This window comes from Canis aureus, chromosome 25, assembly GCF_053574225.1.
Source record: "Canis aureus isolate CA01 chromosome 25, VMU_Caureus_v.1.0, whole genome shotgun sequence".
Lineage (NCBI taxonomy): Eukaryota > Metazoa > Chordata > Mammalia > Carnivora > Canidae > Canis > Canis aureus.
In genome coordinates, this window is record NC_135635.1 from 17205744 (window position 1) to 17222512 (window position 16769).

The 16769-nt window shown below is 38.7% G+C and overlaps 1 long non-coding RNA gene across 16 annotated transcripts in view; it reads right to left on the reverse strand.

Moving 5' to 3' along the window:
• LOC144297018 (uncharacterized) overlaps positions 1-16769 on the reverse strand; it is a 119989-nt gene that overhangs the window by 881 nt on the left and 102339 nt on the right. For 15 of the 16 annotated variants that reach the window (XR_013364041.1, XR_013364045.1, XR_013364044.1 and 12 more), the window contains one exon: positions 12003-12209. This is a non-coding gene — a long non-coding RNA (uncharacterized LOC144297018). Of the gene's footprint in view, positions 1-3558; positions 3613-8844; positions 8949-12002; positions 12210-16769 lie in introns of those variants that run through there. The other variant, XR_013364030.1, reaches the window with a different exon arrangement.

Genomic DNA, 16769 nt, shown 5'->3' on the forward strand with positions numbered 1-16769 from the left:
TATATAAATTATTTCCAAAATTAATTAAATATATATTTTTAAAATTTTATTGCATATATATTCATATGTATAAAATTTTAAAACAAGAGAAAACAATACATGCTAATGGAATACACTTTATTACTCATTTTTTAAAGTTTGTGGGGTTTCTTTTTTGGTGAATTTAATGACAATAAGAAATAATTGAAATTATTTGATTTTAATTATCTACTTTTTCTATTGTAAAATAGAAATATGTTAAAATAATAGCACTATAATGATTAATTATCTACATTTTTATTATGATAAGAATACATAATACAAACTTTATCATTTTAGCTATTTTTAAGTGCAAAATTCAGTGGCATTAAGTGCATTCTCAGTGCTATACAACCATCACCACTGTCCATCTCCAGAATTTTTTCATCATCACAAACAGAAACTGTATTCATGTAACAATAGTTCCCCATTCTACTCTCCCCCAGCCCTTGGTAACCTCTATTCTACTTTCTATCTTGATGAATTTGCCTATTCTAGGTGCTTCATATAAGTGGAATCAGACAATATTTGTCTTTTTGTGTCCAGTTTATTTCACTTAGCACAACGTTTTCAAGGTTTATCTGCATTGTAGCATAGATCAAAATTTCATACCTTTTTAGGACCAAATAACATTCCCTGGATATACATCACATTTTATCTGTTCATTGATTGATGAATATTTAGATTGTTTTCACTTCTTAGCTAATGTGAATAATGCTTCCGTGAACACTGGTGTGCAAGTATCTGTTTGAGTAATTGTTTTCAATTCTTTTGGTTGTACACCTAGTAGAAGTTCATATGGCAATTCTATGTTTACCTCTTTGAGAACCACTGAACCGGTTCCACAGCATTAAACCATTTTATATTGCTACCGGCAATGCACGAGGGTTTCAGTTTCTCTCCATCCCTGCCAATACTTGTTATTTTGTTTTTTGTTTTTTGTAGTAATATCTATCCTAGTGGGTATGAAGTGGTATCTATCTCATTGTGGTTTAATTGTCTACATTTAGAGTCTGATTTGAGAGGCAAGACAAATAAACTTAGGAGAAATAAATAGACTTACTCAAATACAGTTAGTAGGTGGTGAAGGAGAAACTAGGGTCAGGGTCTCCTAACTTGAATCAGAGCTTTTTCTTCTTCACAATCTTGCTTTATTGTATCACTATGATATTTTTCTTTTGGCTCTTTACATATTTTGTTCAACTTACATTTAGAGACAAAATAGGGTAGTGCCCATACAGCATTTGGTCTAATTGTATGAGACTATTATTCTTGCAGGCTGACACAATCAAGAATTCAGAATTTTGTATGGTTCAACTTAATATTAAAACATGTTCCTTTTGGCGCCTGAGTGGCCTAGTTGGATGAGTGTCCATCTCTTGATTTTGGCTGGAGTGATGGTCTCAGTTTCATGAGATTGAGCCCCAAATCCTGGTTCATGCTGGGCATGGGACCTGCTTGAGATTCTCTCTCTCCCTTGCCCTCTGCTTGTACAAGCTCTCTCCCTCTCAACTTGTACAAGCTCTCTCCCTCTCTAAAAAAGAGAAGAGGAAAGAGAAACAAAGAAAGAGAGAGAGACAGAGAGAGACAGAGAGAAAGAAAGAAAGAAAGAAAGAAAGAAAGAAAGAAAGAAAGAAAGAAAGAAAGAAAGAAAGGCTCCTTTCATCAGGGTATGTTGGGGGATGAAGTAACATTTCAGAAGACGTCTACAAATGTACTGAAAGAAAAGTTGCTTGATGTACTTTGGAGGGTGAAGGAATAGAAGACTTTCTGTATATACAGAGTAGTTTATAGTTCTTTAAAATTTGGATTGCATTTAAACTCTATGTATATTTTAAAATATGTTCAAGATATTTCCTTCTAAGTTTAAAGACCCTTAAATTTAATTGTATCCTAGGACATACAAATGTCTTTTAGGTTTGTTTTTTTTTTTTTTAAAGATTTTATTTTATTTTTAAGATTGATTTATTTATTCATGAGAGATACAGAGAGAGAGAGAGAGAGGCAGAGACACAGGCAGAGAGAGAAGCAGGCTCCATGCAGGGAGCCCGACGTGGGACTCGATCCCAGGTCTCCAGGATCAGGCTCTGGGCTGAAGGCAGTGCTAAACCGCTGAGCCACCCGGGCTGCCCTCTTTTAGGGTTTTAAAGACCATTAAGCTTAATATAAGCCAACCAGTTTTTATATTCTCAGAACCACCCAATTCTTATTCATATGTAAATGATATATGGGGAAAAGAAGGACTGTTGTGTAGCAGATTAGCAATTTTTGTTGTTGTTGTTACTGGGAGGCCCTTCAGGCAAAGAAGAAAGGGAGGAGATCTGATCTAATTTTCTTGTGAGCACTCTAAGAAATAGATCTCCTGGCAAAGAAGCTAGTGGTACTTGCTAGGAGTCCTTAGGTATAGAATGCTTTTAGCAGAATGTATCTAGTTGTCTAGGAATGCTATGGTAACCAAACCCAGAACCTATGAATTTATAGAAAAAAAGCTTCCTGTAAAATGTCATGTGTCTCCACGCCTCTCTCTCTCTCTGAATGAATAAATAAATAAATAATCTTTAAAAAAAAAATGAAAGAGGGAGAAGTGAAAGTGAAAGAGGAATCAGAGAGAGGGATTTGAAAATGCTGTGTTGCTGACTATGAAGATAGAGGAAGGGGCCATAAACTATGAGCTTTAGAAGCTGGATGAGGCAAAGAAAGAGATTTTCCTCTAAAGCCTCCAGAAGGAATGCAGCCATGCTAACGCCTTGATTTTATCCCAGTGAAACTCATTAGACTTCTGATTTCCAGAACTGTAAAATAACAAATGCGTGTTGTTTTAATTCACTAAATTTGTGGTAATTTTTTATAGCTGTTATAGAAGACCAATACAGAAACCAAGGGCAAGGAAGCCTGTTGGTGTAGTCCATAATGATCCAATCCCATGGACACACAACAGGGTGGAAAGGGACAGGGACTTAAGTCATGGGCAAATAGAAACTACGGCACACTACCCTTTATACTCCTTATCGTGCATTTTGTCCTTGGACAAAATGAGAAATTTGTTCTTCAAAACAAGAAACACATGGGGTGCCTGAGTGGCTCAGTCAGTTAAATGTCTGACTCTTGATTTTGGCTCAGCCACAATCTCAGGGTCATGAAATGGAGCCCCGAGATGGGCTCTGCACTCAGGAGGGAGTCTGCTTGAGATTCTCTCTCTCCCTGTCCCTCTGCCTCTCCTCCTGCTCTCAAATCAATCTTTAAGGCAACAACAAGAGACACACAAAATCTAATCAATCATCAGATTATCTTGGGATGATGTTACTTTAGTCATACTTTCAACCTGAAACCAAAAACATTATGCAATTTCTACAGCTCTTTGTATAAATTGGGGAAAAAAAAAAAGGGGAGAAAAGTCATTAACACAAAATGTGTTTACTAATTTTTCAAGTGCTGTATTTAGTTATAAAGTTATGATAATAATTATATCTTCTTTCTTCTACCACTCATTCCATAATCTTACCTCTGCTATTGGGTGTAATAGTGAAAAAGGTTACTCACACTTTATCCCATTGGCTCCCAGACTTCTCTGTCACAGTTGTAGAAAAGATGGACCTGAATTGCCACAAATAATTAGATTGTCAAAACAGACTCATATGAATCATAGATCTTACCAACACCAAATTTTGCCAGTGATTCAATTGATAAATACAGGATATAGACACAAGTGTACCATTTATTCCTGGAGGCACACATCTTCCTAATTTCCCCCTTTCTTCCACCCTGGAATGCATTTTGGTTTTGGAGTAATAGATGAGCACTTAACAGTGTATTCTCAGAGAAAGTCATTTGGTAGATAGAAAGGTTTGCATAACTAATTCTCATAAACCAGTTAGTCATGTACACCAATCCATAAATTCCAGGTTTATTAACAGTAAGATATCAAGACAGACAGGTATAGCCTGTTAAAAAGCCATTTTTAGATAATGAACTCCCTATACATTTCCACTAGCAAATGCCATTAGTGTGTTTATAGGGCAGGATGGTTAATGTCAACCATTTCCTCTCATGTCCCTGGTAGGGAGGAAATGAGTCACAGGCCTGATGTTAACTCTTTTCTTCTCAGAAACATTTATTAGTTACTGGCTGAAGGCATAAAGTGCATACTATAGGATGGTGTGCCAACCTCACAAGGTATCCTCTCCTGGTGGGTAACTTCAGCAGCTCTAGGTGATGGGACACATGTTAAGACAGGTGAATATTATGGGCATGAGTACATTGTCAATTTGTTTGCTGTAAAGTTAATGCTCTGATTTGAGTCTGTGTGTGGATACCATACACATAAACTGACAGAAGTACTTTTGTCAGGGCAAGTAAGATTAGACCTGAATGAAATGTATGTCTATCCCTGTGATAAGTTGCTCCATCTCCATGATGGAAGGGATTCCGTGTAATCACTCTGCCACAGGATTGCCTGAATTCTCAGGGAATGATGCCATATTCAGGCTCATCACAGTCCTTTCTTGTTGTTAGTAGTAGTAGCCACAACCTCAATCTGGTGAGGAGAAGATGATGTTGTTAAATCCATGTGTATTAGTTTGCTAGAGCTGCCATAACAATATACCATAGATTGGGTAGCTTAAACAATACAAATATTTTCTCACAGTTCTGGAGGCTAAATGTCTTTTAAGATCAAGGTGTTGGCAATACACCATAAACATCAATGGGACTATATTACATACTGTGAAACTTATTTTTATTTTAAATATAGTCCAATATAGAGAGCTCCTCAAATTTTTAGTTCATTGTATGGAATTTAATAAAATTATAATTCTGATGCAGGAAAAAAAAAACAAACAAGGGATCCCTGGGTAGCGCAGTGGTTTAGCACCTGCCTTTGGCCCAGGGCGCCATCCTGGAGACCCGGGATCGAATCCCACATCGGGCTCCCAGTGCATGGAGCCTGCTTCTCCCTCTGCCTATGTCTCTCTGCCTCTCTCTCTTTCTCTCTGTGTGACTATCATAAATAAATAAAAAAAAATTTAAAACAAACAAACAAACAAACAAACAAAAACAAAAACAAAAAAACCTTTCTCCTGAGGTCTCTTCCTTAGCTTGCAGATGGCTACTTTCTCATGGTGTCTTCACAAGGCCTTTTCGTGGGCACTCATCCCTAATATCTCTCTGCATATCTTGATTGCTTCTTCTGTTTTTTAAAGATTGATTGATTGATTGATTGATTGATTGATGAGAGAGACTGTGCATGAGTGAGGGGAAGGGCAGAGGGAGAAGAGAATCTTCCAGCAGACTCTCCGCTGAGCACAGAGCCCAACACGGGCTTGATTTCATGACCCATGAGATCATGACCTGAGCTGAAACCACGAATCAGATGCTTAACTGACTGAGCCGCTCAGGTGCCCCTGATCTCCCTTTCTCATAAGGACATCAGTCAGATCGGATTAGGGCCTACTCTTCTGGATTTATTTTAACTTAATTACCTTTTTAACGGCCTTATCTCTAAATACAGTCACATTCTGAGGCTATGAGGGTTAGAGTTTCAACATATGAATTTTGGTATTCCATTCAGTCCATAACATTCCACCTCCTGGATCCCCCAAATTAATATCTTTCTCATATGTAAAATGCTATCCCAATAGCTCAAAAGTCTTAACCCATTTCAGCACTACCCCTACATCCCAGATCTAATCTATATATTATCTAAGTCAATTGTAGGTGAGATTCAAGCCATGATTCACCTTGAGATGAAAATTCCTCTCCATTGCCTGAAGCTGTGAAGCCAGACAAGCTAGCTATTTCTGATGGGACAGGCATGGGCAGAAATTCCCATTCCAAAAGGGAAAAGTCAGAAAGAAGAAAGGAATCACAAGTCCCAAGCAATTCCATAAATGTAGCAGAGTAAATCCCATTAGATTTTAAGGCTGAAGAATAACCTGCCTTAGTCCTCTGGTCCCACCAAAGTAGTGCCCCTATCTTCTGGGTCATGAGGACACAGTATCATCTAGAGGCCCTGGACAGTAGCTGTGCTCTGAAGGCCCTATATCTATAAATGCAATAATATTCTAAGGTACTTGGTTTGGGCTTCAACATTTGAGTTTTTCAGGTGCAGGCACAATTCAATCCATAACACCATGCATAGCTACTTTTCCTGCCACCATGAACAATTGTACATGGGACCATTAAGCAAACACTACGATGACTGGGGAAAGAGGGTTGTACATAGTCAGAGTATAGGCCATCTTGTCTACATTACTGACTCTTCCTCCAGAATGGATGCCCTCTGGTGGCACTTAATGTGACAATAATATCTCCCCATTCTATGCCCATTCTCCAAAGTCTATCCCCACACCTTTTTCTTTTGTTGTCAATCTTCCAATCTTCTTGCTATCAAGTCTCTGTGTAACTAATCAATCATTAGCCATGAATTAGTGTAGATACAGATCTCAGGTTACCTCTCTTTTATTAAGCACACCACCAAATATATGATCCAGATATCTGCCCTAGGGAAGGTTTCTCATCCACTCTCAGAATTACCCTTAAGTGAGGATATAGTGCAGTGGTCTTCCATTTTTGCTGATATCAGCATATCATGAATCTCATCCACAAATCAGGCCTGCATTTTTTCCTATTCCTCTTTCTTGGCATAGAACACTCCATATAAAACCTTAAATGTGAGATGAAGAAAAGGCAGCAAAATAGTAAATGCAGTTACCAAGCAGCTCTGGCTCATCCACTTGTGCAGTTTAATTGTACTTCTTGAATCTACTTGGGCCTAATTTTATTTATAATATTGCCATTATAAATAATAAAATGTTATAGCAAAAATAAAATGTACCCATGTAAAATTCTGATTTGATCATCATGTAATGCTTAGTTTGTGATTGGCAGTTTGGGTGAGCTAAATACGTGGATATTCCACATTTAATGGGTCAGTCTCTACCAGGTCCTAGGAGCAAGTGAAGAGCTACTTTTCAGATGAAGAATAGTTGTCAGAAGAAGAAGGTGTGGTCTTCTTCCAAAACTCTGAGGGTCTCTACTACGACTCTTCTATTCAGGCCTCCTGGAGGCTAAATGCAGCATCTCTGCCTCTCAAAGGTACTTCCAATATCATTGGGACTGCCATTACCTGTACAAGTGACAGGAAAGCTTGCACTGTACCTTAGACTTGCTAGGATAACTTCTAACTCTGGGCTTTACTTAAAACTGGAAGCCTTATGGGTTACCTGATAAATGAGAAGGGGCAATATATCAGTTTAAAGAGGTCCTCCAAGCATGATGCATCTTTCTCCTTGCAGTGCAATGCCATGTGCAGCAATTTCTTACATTTCAGAGGGCAATCCCAACATATCCTCAAGCCACTGGACCCCTAGAAATTCACCAAAGAGGCAGGTCTTGAATTGTGTGCAGTTTATCTACCATTCTCTGGCAAGATTATGTCCATAAAGGTCACTCTTCCAGGAAAGAGCAAGATAGAGAAGAATAAAAACTCTATATGGAAGGGGAATCTATGTGGCTCAGTTTGTTAAATGTCCAACTCTTGGTTTCTGCTTGGGTCATGATCTCAGGTCATCAGATTGAGCTTTGTATCAGGCTCTTACTCAGTGGGGAGTCTGCCTGAGATTCTCTCTCTCTCCCTCTCCCTCTCTCTGCCCCTCCCCTCGCTCACATGTGCTCTCTCTCCCTCTCAAAATAAACAAATAAATCTTAAAATGAAAACTACATATGGAGGAGAAAAAGAGACATAGCCCAGAAGTAAGATGGTGGATGTTTATTTCTACCCCTGACACATGAAGGCAAGCTGCTTTTGATTATCTTGCTAGAAGGAATTAGAAAGAGAGACAGAGAGGGATTATGTACTGGGTCATTAGCTCATACCAAGTTTCAGAGGCTATGTTGATTTGCTCCATAAATATACCACACCCAGGATCATAGCTGTGATTGGCATCACTCTTTGATTAAATTTCCGGTCACCTAGTCATTTTCTAAAATACATGTGGCTTTTGCACCAGTAGAGAATTAAGTGAGACTGTGGCAGAAAGTCCCCTCAAAGATGCACCACTTTGCATCTTTCAAGTGCATGTTGATAATACAAACCTTTAGAATTTTCCCAAGGAAGCAAAATAACTTTTGGAACACTATCTTAGTAGGCTTCTACTTGAACCTTCTTACTGTAATGGCCCTCACTCTATCAATCAAAGAACAGTTACTAAATATTCCTTTTCCGTCATACATTCTGAGAGTAGGGAAGCAACCGTAGAATGGCTCCATTATGGCATTGGACCCACTGTGAAACTGACTCTGGTCAAGATTCTGTTTGTCACCTGGCTTCATAAGGTCAAACCCTGACTAGTGGACTTGGTGGATTTTGTTTGTTGGCTTTTGTTTTGTTTTGCTTTATCTTATTTTGCTTATTTTTTGTCTCTGAGGATTAGCTTCAGTTCAAAACCAATACCAAATAACCCCAAAAGATATTTTCCTTTTTCTAGTTTATTCGCACTGGCAAGTGGCCACTTGTCCTTGGGAAAAGTTTTACTAAAGCCTCACAAAACACAACTGTGATCACATTGCAGAGTCCTTTGAGCTCCCAGTGTGTGAACTAGTTTAGTTCTACAAACTGGTTAAGTTTATATTACAATGTAATAACATAAGTTAGGTTTTTACCTACTATACCTAGAATTGCTGTCTGAATATGCAAGAGGCATGTTGGTAGGCTGTTCTTGTATTTAATTCCCAAGGTCTTGTGACCAATTATACATTGTCACATATCCCTATAGGTTATACACTGATTATTGCTTCATCTCTGTGTGTTCTTTTGCTAATTGTGCTCACCTTATTACTGAAGCTTAAGGATTGCCACGTCTCTTCCACTTCTGGATTTTTTCATTCCATTTGAGATGAGGGTTCTTGACAATATTCTTCACTGACATCTTCAGCTGGCAAAGAACAGCCACCACAGAGTTTATAAGGATGTTGATGTCCCCTTACTAAAGCATTCTATAATACACTGGTATAAGGATTGTCCTCCTTATACCAGAGAGGCATGTGGTTCACAGTGGCAGAGCAAGCAAATCATAATAGATTCATGCTATCATTCTTATTTCTCTGAGCCTTTAGACTCCTTCTTCTACACTATGCTTGGGAAGTTGATGAGCAATGAATTGGACCCAAGATTCAATTAGCCAACTTAGGAGAACATTTATGCTTCTAAGTGTGAGTCAACATATCAAATTCTAATTGATAGAGGAGTACCCAATTGGTAACTTCAGCCCAGTCAAATCTTACATTCACCACCACTGGTCTCACATCTTTGGAATCTAATCACATACCCATTCCCCAGATTCTTCCCAATAAAATTGCTGAAAATTTGCTTTGTTTTTGTTTTTTTCATATATAGGCTGTTTCCTCCTGGATAAGGTCTTATGTTTCCCATCTGGGTTGAACTATGTCTACACAAAATTTGATGTGCTAAGTTCCTAACCCTTGCTATCTCAGGATGTGACTTTATTTAGAGATTAAGTAGAGGTAATCAAGTCAAAAGGAGGTCATTAAGGTGGACTCCAATCCAATATGACTGATGTCCTTCTAAAGGACATAAAAAGGAATATGCAGGGCCCCTGGGTTGCTCAGTCAGTTAAGCATCTGCCTTCAGCTCAGATACTGATTCCAGGGTTCTAGGATGAATCCCCACATTGGACTTCCTGCTCAGGGAGGAGTCTGCTTCTCCATCTCTCTCTGCTCCTCCCATTGCTCCTGCTCTCCCTCTCTCTGTCTTTCAAATAAATAAAATCTTCAAAAAGAGGTTGGCGGGGGGGGGGGGGGGTGGCGTGCAAACAGGGAGAACACCAAATGAACGTGAAGGCAGAGATAAGGGTGATATTTCTACAAGGCATGTGACACCAAAGATTGCCAGAAAATCCCCAGAAGCTAGTTGAGAAGCATAGAACAGATTCTTTCTCATAGGTCTCAGAAGGAACCAACCCTGGCAATATCTTGATTTTGAACTTCTAGCCTGGAACTATAAGGCAATAAATTTCTATCATTTATGCCACCTAGTTTGTTGTACTTTGTATAGTAGCCCTAGCAATCTAAGACATTTGTGTTGGATCTAATTCTCACTATGGGACTAAGAAGAATGAAAGGTGGTAGAGGGGATTCAGAGAATTGTTATCATCTTGGGTATAGTCATTAAAATAATTTAATGACTTTAATAATTTACCATTGCCCAAGCTATAGTCATTAAAATAATTTCATACAGGGGAAGATTGGTTTCTTCAAACAGCTAAGAGGGAACTGCCTTGTGTTAAGAAAAAAGGTTGCATGTGAGTGGGTGTGGGTATTCAGGATTTTAAAGTTCTTGACTTCATTCAACTCTGCCAAAATGAACCAGTCCTCTGTCTCAAGGTCTACTTCTTACCCACAGGTGTCTTTTACAAAAGAGATCATGACAGAGTTGATTGTCAGTTTTGTTATAACTCTGCAACCATTAAATCTGGCCCTTGTGCTTGATTTTTAGCCATACTTAGTCTGCAACGAAGGCTTTCTAATCTTTCATTCAGTTTCTGAATCAAGCATCCAAAGCCTATAATTTGTCCTTTACACTTTCTAGGACCATCAGAAATTTCCAACAAGCCTAAAATTTTTATAATTTCTGTTGTCGTGACAGCAATTAAATGCCATAGTGATTTGATCTCCCTATGCCTTTGACCTGTGCATCATCCCATGCTGCTATTAATAATTTGGGATCAGGCTTTCTGCATGGAGCCTGCTTCTTCCTCTGCCTATGTCTCTGCCTCTCTCTCTGTGTATCTCTCATGAATAAATAAATAAAATAAAAATAAAATAATTTGTAATTATTTTTGTAATTGTGATGCCACTACATTCTATGAGTTATCAATGTTTCACTAAGCAATTTAGTCATTGGTCCTCAAAAATGTTAGCAATCAAATCCTAGAATCCTATTTTTTTTTATTTTATTTGTCTATTTATTCATAAGGGACACACAGAGAGAGGCAGAGACATAGGCAGAGGGAGAAGCAGGCTCCCTGCAGTGAGCTTCATGCAGGACTCAATCCCAGGACACCAGAATCACGCCCTGAGCTAAAGGCAGCTGCTCAACCATTGAGCCACCCAGGCATCTCCCAGAATCCTACTTTAAAGGAACGTTTCCTGGAACCGCTTCTGGTACCAGTTACTATATCAGTCAAATTCTGGTAGGAAATACTGCACATTTAAATAGAAACATTGAAGAGTTTAAGAAAAATATAGGTCCATTGATTTTGACAAGAGTGCTAAGACAATTCAATGGGGGAAAGAACAGTGTTTTCAATAAATGGTGTTGGGATCATTCAATAGACATGCAAAAGAATCATGTTTGGACCCTTACTTCCTCCTTCCTCTTTCAGCACTCTATTTCCTTCATACAAAATTGACTGAAAATGGACTGAAGACCTTAGGTCTTTGTTAGAGCTAAAACTCTTAGAACTAGACTCAAGCATAAATCTTCCTCCTTGAGTCAGGCAATGGTTTTTTAGTTATGATGCTAAAAGTGCAAGCAACAGAAGAAATTTTGCCTTCATAAAAATTAAAAATTTTGTATTTTGGGGGCTCCCCTCTACTTGCTAGATGGGACGCTGCTCAATTCATGAATCTCTTAATAAAACTAATTAGATCTTCAAAAACTATTTTTTCCTTTCAAAATACTTATAAAGAAAAAAAAAACTTATAAAGAAAGTGAAAAGACAACCCACAGAATATGAGAAAACACTTGCAAATCATATCCAGGGACTAATACTCAGAATGTATAAAAAACTCTTACAACCCAATAATAAAAAGATAAATAGCCCATTTAAAAATGGACAAAGGATCCAAATAGACATTTCTCCAAAGAAATATATAAAGGGCCAATATGCACATGAATATCATTGATGGTGAATGTCATTAACCATCAAGGAATGTAAATCAAAACCACAATGAAATACCACTTCATGCTCATTGTGATGGCTTTAATCAAAAAGATAGACAAGTGTGGTGAAGATGCAGACAAACTGGAAATCTGATACATCGCTGTTGAGAATATAAAATGGTACATCTGCTTTGGATAATAGTCTGGCAGTTCCTCAAAAGGTTATACATAGTTACCACAGGACCCAACAATTTCATTCCTGGGATATATTTTCATTCCTATAGATATGTACCTAAAAGAAATGGAAAACAAATGGAAACATCCTCACAAAAAGTTGTACCAAATGTTCATAGTGGTTGTATTCATTATAACCAAAAAGAGGAAACAATCGGACAATGTACACATGTACTCAATCACAGGCAAAGTCCTAACTTCTGCTGTTCACTTGCCCTTTATTTAGAGGTGGTGAGATTTCCCTTGCACCTTCATTTATCCACGTAAAACACCAAAGTTCCTCATCATCAAATTACAATGACTATAACCATCCACAATTGTTGAATGGTGGATTGCCTTCAGATTATGTGTTTATTTGGGCTGGATGGGATGGGAGTAGACTTCCCCATCCTTCCTGGTCCTCATGATGGCAGGCCCTCTTCTCCATCCTACCTCCTCCTAGACTCCATTTCCTTTTACTTCTCCATGCAAGCAACCTGCCCTTCTGTCTCCTTCTCCCAATTCCCATCTATAATTCCATCTAGTTTGTATGAAGTAAAGAACTGGTTTTAAGAATTAAATGGCTTTGTACATAGGCATCTTAATCTTTTCAACTCTTCATAAGTTAGCAAATTTTTGGACTCCTCTTTCTGTGACATTGTGGCCTAAAGAAGAGGTAAAAGTAGCTTTTAAGATATCAGTAAGAGAGCAAGGTGGTATACATTGAAAATAAATAAATTAATATTATGGTACATCACAGTAGCAGAAACACCATTCCTAAGACCCTTGTAGTCATCACTCCTTAGGGCCTAGATATGTTAGACAAGTAAGAGACCCTTTTGACTTAAAGACTCTTCAAATCAATAAATATGTATTTAAGAGTCTTGTACCATGCCATTTGCTATGTACCTTGCCATGTACCTTGCCAAGTGCTAGGGTAAATTGGTTAAACACAAAACTCACACAGTTCCTGCTTTTGAGGAGCATATTTTTATTAATTTCATGGGATAGTTTCAGTGTGGGATCTTATCTAGCCTTTTGCTGAGAAAACTTTTGCATATATTAGAGAAATGACACTTTACTCCTATTCCAATACTATCTCCAACTCCCTTTTAATTCAAGGCCTTCTTCATTACAACCCACATCTCACAATAAAAATTTAGACTCAAGAGTAGACAAGGCATAGTACAGGTCTAGATATAAAATGGGAGGCCAATCAAAGATTCCAATTTGGGATGCCTGAGTGTCTCAGCGGTTGAGTGTCTTCCTCTGCTCAGGGCATGATCCTGGTCCCGGGATTGAGTCCCACACTGGGCTCCCCATGGGGAGTCTGCTTGTCCCTCTGCCTATGTCTCTGCCTCTCTTTCTGTGTCTCTCATGAATAAATAAATAAAATATTGTTTTAAATTCCAATTTAATCACATTTCATATCTTAGATAGGAAGAGAAGAGTTTCTCTCATTAAGAAATTCCTTTGGAGGGCAGCCCAGGTGGCTTAGTGGTTTGGCGCCTGCCTTCAGCATAGAGCCTGATCCTGGAGACCTGGGATCGAGTCCCACGTCGGGCTCTCTGCATAGAGCCTGCTTCTCCCTCTGCCTGTGTCTCTGCCTCTCTCTCTATGTGTCTCTCGTGAATAAATTTAAAAAAAAAAAAATAAATAAATAAATAAATAAATAATCTTAAAAAAGAAATTCCTTTGGAGATTAATGGGGAAGGAATAGGATGTACAAGAGGATATTCTCAATTCTAACCTAGTAGAGACCCAAAGTGTTAGCCATCATGATGGTCTCCAGCTACAGCAGCAAAAAAAAAAAAAAAAAAAAAGGAAGAAAATATTTTTAGTGTTCTTCTATCCCAATATATTTATAATATTGCAGGAAGAGAAGCTTCTTATGTAGGAGACAAAATCTTTAATCCAGAGGACATGAAGAAGAAAAAGATTCATGTTTAACTACATGAAAATTAAAACACACGATCAAAATGTTAAAAACACTTATGTTTTATATACATATAGAGAAACAGAGTGAGAGAGAGAGAAAAAGAAGGAAAGGGAGGGAGGGAGAGAGCTCTTACAACGAAAAGTACAACAATTCAATAGAGAAATTGGCAAAGGATGTGAACCTACTATTAACAGAAAAAATAAATATTAATGGTATATAAGCAAATAAAAAGATGTTCAGCTGCATTCATAATTAAGCAAATGCAAATTAAAACACCAAAATACCATTTTAACTTAGATGGAAAAATTCATGGTGCTAGAGAACTTATTGGAAAATAGATATACTAATTGAAACTATGAATCTTTGCAGCTTCTTTGGTAGGCAAATATTGGAAACATATCAAAATTGAAAGCACAATACTCTGCATCAGCCATGACCTGTTTGCTTTCTGCTCTATTTCCTACTCTTTTGCTCAGCTCTGTCTCACAGAGGCTGAACCCTGCAAACTACAGTCCCCAGGCTCCTTTCCCCGCTAGTTTCCAGATAGATACAGTCAACGGGAAGTAATAGCAGGAGATAGAAGAGCAAAAGTATAGAAGAAGCTAGTATATTTATTTTCCCTTTCTGTTTCCAGGGCATTCCCAACAGTGGCTGCATCTGACTCATGCATGACCCAGTTCTCACCAGGCAGGACAATCCTTCCCTCTATGGTCCCAGCTCCCCAAAAGTGCTTCCAGCTCCAGCCTCTGGTCATACTACCACTTCTTAGTCTCTGCAGCCCCTAATAGCTTTATGCTGTTACCGATATTTAAGTGGCCTATTTGCCCTTTCAGGCTACATTTTACCTCTTTGAAACTGGCTCCCCATATTGAATCCCCTCTATTAAAAGTAACGTGGAGTGGGATTTTGCAATTTTGCTTGTTTTTGTTCTTAAAATTATTCTAACTGATAGACTCTCTGACTTGCACTTGTAGTAATTTTCCCTATATTCTTAGATATGGAGTATCTGTGTGCAAACACTTCAATATGAGGTTATTCAGCAAAGCATTGTTTTAAAAGAAAATGCACAAATATAAGCTAGATATTTACTGATAGATAGGTAATCCAAACAATGGAATATTATACAACTACTTAAAGGTATGAGGTAGATTTATAAATGTGTTGATGTGGAAAGATAGCCAAGATATTAAGAAAAAATAGCATGATGCAAAACAGTATGCAGTACAAAGTTTAAAAAAATGCACATATGTGTGTATACACTTTTTAAAATCATGGCTGAAGAACAGTTCTCTAGAGACAGACTGCCTGGGATTACATCTCATTCCAGAACTTGAACACTGTGTGAACTTGGGCAATTTCCTTGAGCTTTCTTTACTTATCTGTCCCTGTTTCTTTATCTATAAAATGGAGATAATAATTCTCATTTTTTAAAAAATTAAATGAACTATGGGATCCCTGGGTGGCTCAGTGGTTTAGTGCCTGCCTTCAGCCTGGGACGTGGTCCTGGAGTTCCGGGATGGAGTCCCACGTCAGGCTCCCTGCATGGAGCCTGCTTCTCCCTCTGCCCATGTCTCTGCCTCTCTCTCTCTCTTTCTCGGTCTCTCATGAATAGATAAATAAAATCTTTTTTAAAAAAAAATTAAATGAACTAATGCAAGAGTTGGAAAACTATAGCTCATAGGCCAAATCTGGCTGTTGCCTGTTTTTATAAATAAGGTTTTATTAGAACATAGTCACATTTGTTATATACTCTCTATAACTGGCATCCTTGGGAGTGGGGGGGGGGGGAGGGTGGACCTAAGATGATGGCATAGTAGGAGGACCCTAGGCTTGCTTCATCCCTTGAACACAGCTAGATAACTATCAAATCATTCTGAATACCCAAAAAAATTGACCTGAGGACTTACAGAAGAAACTGCACAACTAAAAGGAGGGAAGAGGCCACATTGAGGAAGGTAGGAAGTGTGGCCGACTTAAGCAAGATGGAACCCGGGGGTCGTAATATATGTGGACTCGAGGAGGTGCTGTGTGCCCAGAGTAGTGGCCGAATGCCTTAATGGGGCGAGGAGAGCATCCTCTGCAAGTCAATCGAGGAGATTGCGACGCTGGTGCAGAAGAAGCTGGCTAACCAGTCGGGCCTGGATGTGATCCACATCTGCAAGCCTTTCCACACTGACAGTCCTAGCATCCAGGGCCAGTGGCACCCCTTCACCAACAAACTGACAATGTTGGGTGGGCTACGCCCAGGAGAAGTCCAGAATGCTATGCTAGCCCAGGCACAAGTGCCATAAAGAGTTGCTCCACCAACTACAATCTCAGGCTCTGGACTCTTACCTCAGTGGAAGTGGTTCTTCCTCTTTCAGAGGAATTCCAAGCCCACACAGGCAGATGGAGCCCACCAAAAGAGACATTGATGCCAAAGCTTTTGCTTGGGATAAAGAAGAGCTCTTCATTGCTCAGGAGGGGCAGTGACTTTGTTCGTCTCCTAATTCTTTCCTGTTTGACATCCCTGAAATCTGACCGTTCAAGAATATTGCAGGCATTTATTTCTGAAATCCAGATTGATAACAGTGATCTCAAATCCTGGTGAGGAGTTTCAAGATTGGCTTCACAAGAGTCTCCAATGTTCTCTTTCTACAGTCATTGAGCTAGAGAGCTAGCTAGCCCCTTATACTGTGCTGTGAACCTGGCATTAGGATA